Genomic DNA, 6,000 nt, shown 5'->3' on the forward strand with positions numbered 1-6,000 from the left:
ATGTTCTAGAACAAAAACTCTGGTAGCCAAGTTACAAATAGTATAGTGTCTGAGGTACCATTTTGCTCTTAACCTCTGTTTTAAGCTACTGTTTCTCTATGGAGGAGTGTCTTTAGGCAAGAGATACACAGAAGGCATCATCAATACCCCAGGACAAAACAGAAGGGCCAGGGTGGTTTCTATAAGCAGTCTTACTTTCTCCCAAACTTTCCCTGACTATCCCTTACCATTTACCTGAGTTCCAGAGCTAATGGCTAATTTCCACGTGTAATAGATTTTTGTTATATTGGGCTCAATGTCCCCTTGTCACTTCTGTTCATGTGACTTGCCTTTAGTATGGAAGGAAGAGACATCCAAACTAGCTTATCCACAGGCATTGTCACCTTTGCTGGAGCTCAAGATGACCCTCCAATGACAACTGCCATCACTTTAGGGAATATAAGCAGGAAAGCCATTTCTCCTCAAGTTTCACAGTAAAGGCAACTGACACTATGACACTCTGTTGTAGTCCCTATGATAGGCAATATAGTCTCCTGCCCGAAATGAAGACTTCCTAATTCCCATATCTTACCAGGAAGCTCATGTCACTATGCTAGATTATATGAAAGATTGGTTACAAATCCAGTAATAAAGGAATAATCCTGAGTTTTGTTGGGAGTGATCAGATTGAAAAGTCAATAAAAACACAATGGGGAACTTGGAGTGTCTGAGGGGATCTAGGCTTCTTGATAGAAGAGTTTGTGGTAAAAGAGCTTAGAACCATGCAGGGCTGGAGCCTAGAATGTAGGCCACCTCCAGATACTAGAAAAAACAGAAGGCAGATATTCCCAGATCCTCAAGGAAAGCAACCTTGTCAGCACCTTCAACGTAACCCAGTGAGACCCATGCTGACTTTTGATCTCTAGAGCCACACAAAGATAAATTGGTGTTGTTTAAAAGCATAGCCCTTGGAGGGTTACTGTTCCCTGTTCACAGAAGCACTCACACCCTTGCTAAAGGCTAGAGTTATTAAATTTGACTTGTAGGAGGTTGGGAGCAATAAGTAGCATACCAGACTTTCCTATTACCCTGTCCAATTCTGAGGGAAGAATCATGACTCTTTCAAATTTCCAGGACACTATGAAGCATCTGTACCACCCTCTGCCTGACACTCCATTGATGTTCAAACCCAACAGTACTGCCTCTCATCCATAACCTATACCCGCTAAGTGCTTTTTTCTTTTATGTTTGACATTTATGTGCTTTCTCAGGTTGGCTCCACCTCCCGTGATTCCCTTTCATTCTAGTCTGCATATACAAATATAAAATACCTACCCCTGTTAGTTAGGGATCTCTAGAGGAAGAGAACGTGTGTGTGTGTGTGTGTGTGTGTGTGTTTATATTTAATATATAAAATTCTATATATTAAATACACACACACACACACACACACACACACACACACACACACACACACACACACACAGAGGATTTATCGGCTTATAGGCTGTGGTCCAGCCAGTCTAATAATGGCTGTCTACCAAGGGAAGTTCCAAGAATCCAGTAGTTGTTCAGTTCACAAGACTGGCTATCTCAGCTGGTCTTCAGTATACTCTGGAATACCAAATAAGTAGGCTCTAATGCCAGTAAAGAAATAAACTTGCCAGGGAAAGTGAGAGCAAATAGGCAGTGTGAGTTTCCCCCTTCCTTGATTTTATGTATTTATGCTAGCAGAAGGTGTGGCTCAGATTAAAGGTGGAACTTCCCTCCTTAAAAGGTCTGGATTAAAGACGTGTCTTTCCACCTCAAAGTCCCTCTCAGGTGCCCAGCCATTTGTGAGTTTTAGTTACTTCCAGACATAGTCAAGTTGACAACCAAGAATAGCCATCATGTGCCCCCTCCTCTTTCTGGGCTCTGAACCATTATAGGGGGCCTTCAATTCACACTGAAGCCTTTCCTGGTTAGCCCCCTTTAGGTGACTCAGGGGATGGTCTTTCCCCCTGCCAGCTGCCTTTGCTTTTGCAGAAAGGGGATGCATTTACCCTTCATGCTCCCTAAAGCCACGTTGACACCGTTGCTCATCTTTCTACTTATGGCCATTCTCTTTCAGGCCAGTTTCCTTGCCTGAGCCCTTATCATACTCAAACATCACTGCTCTGTTACCAAGACACCAGTCCCTGGAACACTCATTCTCATTCCCATGTCAGGAAGCCTGGAAGTTGTGCATACAAAGCCCTGGAACTCTCTTCTTCCAAAGCTTTTCCTTTTCTGCCATGTTGCCCCACTCCTTACAATGTCACCAGCCTGCTGGCTTCCTCTTTGGAGCTCTTTCTTTTGTTTCTCCCGTGGCACTCCTTTTGCTTCCAGAATTAGCTGCAGATGCACTTATCAGGCTGTTCCACTGCAAACATAACAAACCCACCAGCGAATTTTCACCGAGAAAATTTAATGTGAATAATTGCTCTTTGGTTGTTAAGGAACCTAAAGGTATAAGAAACTGCTTGCGTTTTCAGTGTATCAAGGAGCAATGAATTCAGGACACAGCTCCCACCACTAATGGTAGGGGAATAGGAAAAGGTTGGGATTATCTATGAGAGAATTCTCAGACTTCTGTGAAGAGTATGCTGCTGAGCCAAGACCCATCCACCCTCAGTGTAGTGATGGGAATGGGGTAGGCTTGGACAGGAGTGGGACTGGCCTCCCAATACAGTAGCTTCTACTCTGACCACCTGTTCAGCTGTAGTGGGGAGGGAAGACACTGTCAGAACTTCTCTTATGGTTGTAGGGTATAGAAAAAAAACCACAGGATACCCAGTTAAACTTAAAATTTTAACTCAGTTATAGATGATGTTTTTAGAATAAATCTACTCCATGCAATGTTTGAGATGTACAGACACTAAGACTAGTATTTGATGCTGATCTAAAAGTTTACAGTGGCCTGGATGTTCTTCTATTTTATCTGTCAACTCTCTTCTCATTTTCTCTCTCACTAGAACAACCCAGTAGCAGTTGGCAGAACAAAAATGTGGCTTTCAGAGTTCTGCCGATGACCCTGAGCACCAGGCACATGAACTTGGAGATGAGAGACATCGTAACACATCACAAAATGGATTTTGTTACCTCTCCCCCCCACACCTCCTCCAGGATCTTTTATTAATAGATATTTTTTAGAGATTTATCTTATTTTCAATTATGTGCACGTGTATGTGTCTGTCTTGAGATATGTGCATATGAGTGTAAGTACTCATGGATGCCAGAAGAGAAAGGTCTATCCCCTGGAGCTGGGCTCAGAGGCAGTTGAGAGCCTCCTAACATGGCTGCTGGACACTGAACTTAGGTCGTCAGTATGTGCTCTTCTCGCTCTCTCTTTCTCTCCATCCCCTGCCAATGATTATTTACTTGATTACGCTGCTCGTAGAAAAAGAGATGCTAGTGCGGACTTTCCAGAAGTCTTTAGAAATTGCTAGGTGGTACAGGAAAAACAACTGAACACTGCACATGGCCTCATCTTGGAGTCCTCTTCCAGGCTCAGTTTTTGTCCAGTGTTTCCAAACATCTCATCCCTGGCCTACTTAGAGAAGTTCTGAGGAAAGTGGCAGTGGCTATGCTGGAGCTGGGATAACCACAGCATAGGCTAAAGGTCTGGAGGTCCTGGTCACTTCCTGAGTGAGCATCCAAGTCTCTGCTTTCGTCTCTCATTTTGAAAGATAGTCCCGCCCCTTTTCATTCTTTTCAACTCCATCAGAGCATGAATCATACTCTATGGACAAACCCAAATATCACCCTAAGTTACATGGTTGACTTCACAGACTTTGACCACGCTTGCCTTTCCAGCCCTGAACACTGACCCCTAGAACATGACAGAATGTAGGCAGGGGACTGTGGGCCAGTTGGCCTCAGGGTTTCATTCAATCCCTTCTCCTTTCTCCCCTTCCTGGTCTCTCGGCCTGCCTAATTTGACATCTATCCACCCTGGCAATCTCATACTCCATTTCAACGCTAGGCTTCTCAGCACTAGTCCAGAGGGAAAACATTCCTACCCAAACACGATATGCTTGTTTACTGAGAAGATCATGCTTAAAAGATGATTCTCCTCACCAAATAACAGCTGAAAGAGTGTAAACATTAGCCCTCCAACAACCAAGATCACTCCCCTGAGATAGTATCAATATGCCTTTTATTTTCTGAGATGAAAATAGATTCAGTGTTCTTGCATGTGAAAGCAATACATGTTTATTGTAGAAAGTTCAGGGAAAAAAAAGAGTAGAGAATGAAAATTACAATTAGGAATATCCATCAGCCAGAGCAAGTCACAGTTTGCATTTCAAAATATCATTTCTCAGATATTTTGCTAAGCAAACATAGACATTTGCATGCATGTACATACTCACACACCCATTTGTTGTGAGTTTACGTTTTAAAATAGTGTGTTACTCACACTAGCTAAGTTTTACTACAGCAATAAATTAAGTCTGGATTCTCAGTGGCTTAATAAAACAGATTTATTCTTAGTTCATAATCCTTTTTTTTTTCCAGCACAGGTTGGCAGAGACTCTGTTCTTTACAACTATTCATCCATCAGGCTACCAAAGACCCCACTGTCCCACGTTGTCTGGCTCCCATAGTCTTCACAATTACTGCAGAAGAAGGGAGGAGAGGAGAGGAAAGAACTAGGCACCAGCTTTTTATGTCTCCAGCCAGAAATGATAGAGATCACTTCTGTACACACTTTGTTGGCTAAAACTAACTGCTTGATCCTAATCCCACCCAGTTCCAAGGAAACAGAAGAGACAGCTTTCTACTCCCAAAAAGGACAGAAGGAATGTGTCTTCTCAAGTACAGGCAATACTGCCCAAGCCTGGCTTATTTGTGCATATAAACCTACAGTTAACACCCTGCCATTTGTCATGGGTGTCCTTCCATGGCTATTTCTATTTCTTGTAAGTAGCCATATAGCTTATAGTTGTCATTGTTAAGTCAAATCGTGTTGTGCTAGAATAATTCCTTACCATTTAATGGCTAATTATGAGATCAATTTGATTTTATGATAAAATTTTAAGCAAAAGCTTTGCATGGTTTTTGAATTATTGCATTATTATCTTGTTTTACTTCAAAGAGAAAGTTTCTGTGAAAAGTGGGCATACTAAAAATGTTCCATATCCCTTTGCAAAACTCCCTTCGCTCTCCAGACCTAAAGAACCCTGAGGACGGTGGGACGCATGCTCATTTTCCTGTGCTGTTCTTAGGATGGAATATTAAACACCCCTGCTAATAAAATTAATACAAAATTGTGCTTGTTTTAATTGCTCTGTTGTCTTTAATCACAATAAAGAGAAATACAATGTATTTATTAGACCTCTGAATATCCTACTTTGTGAATGATTGCTCTACCACTTCATCCCATGGGATGGTTCTCTCTTCCTAATTAGCAAGAGAAATCCTTAGAGTTTTCTGTGTGTTAGCACTCCATGAAACAGATTACAAATGTTTTCTCAATATTGTACTTGTCTTATAAGTTTTGGGGGATTTTTCAATTGTAACAGACATGCTCGTTTTCTTTTTTTTTTTTTTTTTTTTTTTTTTTTTTTTTTTTTTTACCTTTCCAGCATTCCCACCTTTATTTTCTTTTTTTTTTTATTTTTTTTTTTTTATTTTTTTATTTTTTTTTTCCATTTTTTATTAGGTATTTAGCTCATTTACATTTCCAATGCTATACCAAAAGTCCCCCTTACCCACCCACCCCCACTCCCCTACCCACCCACTCCCCCCCTTTGGCCCTGGCGTTCCCCTGTACCGGGGCACACAAAGTCTGCGTGTCCAATGGGCCTCTCTTTCCAGTGATGGCCGACTAGGCCATCTTTTGATACATATGCAGCTAGAGTCAAGAGCTCAGGGGTACTGGTTAGTTCATAATGTTGTTCCACCTATAGGGTTGAAGATCCCTTTAGCTCCTTGGGTACTTTCTCTAGCTCCTCCATTGGGAGCCCTGTGATCCATCCATTAGCTGACTGTGAGCATCCA

At 41.9% G+C, this 6,000-nt stretch overlaps 1 protein-coding gene across 2 annotated transcripts in view; it reads left to right on the plus strand.

Annotated features, from left to right (window-relative positions):
* A530021J07Rik (Riken cDNA A530021J07 gene) overlaps positions 1–5,333 on the plus strand; it is a 30,976-nt gene extending 25,643 nt beyond the window's left edge. Inside the window, exon 5 of one of the 2 annotated variants that reach the window (XM_030242695.1) lies at positions 4,516–5,315. The gene's annotated coding sequence lies outside the window, so the exon portion shown is untranslated. Of the gene's footprint in view, positions 1–4,515 lie in introns of both variants that reach the window. The other variant, NM_177895.3, reaches the window with a different exon arrangement.
* Positions 5,334–6,000: the final 667 nt, after the last annotated feature.

The sequence above is a fragment of the Mus musculus genome, chromosome 7, assembly GCF_000001635.26.
Source record: "Mus musculus strain C57BL/6J chromosome 7, GRCm38.p6 C57BL/6J".
Classification (NCBI taxonomy): Eukaryota; Metazoa; Chordata; class Mammalia; order Rodentia; family Muridae; genus Mus; species Mus musculus.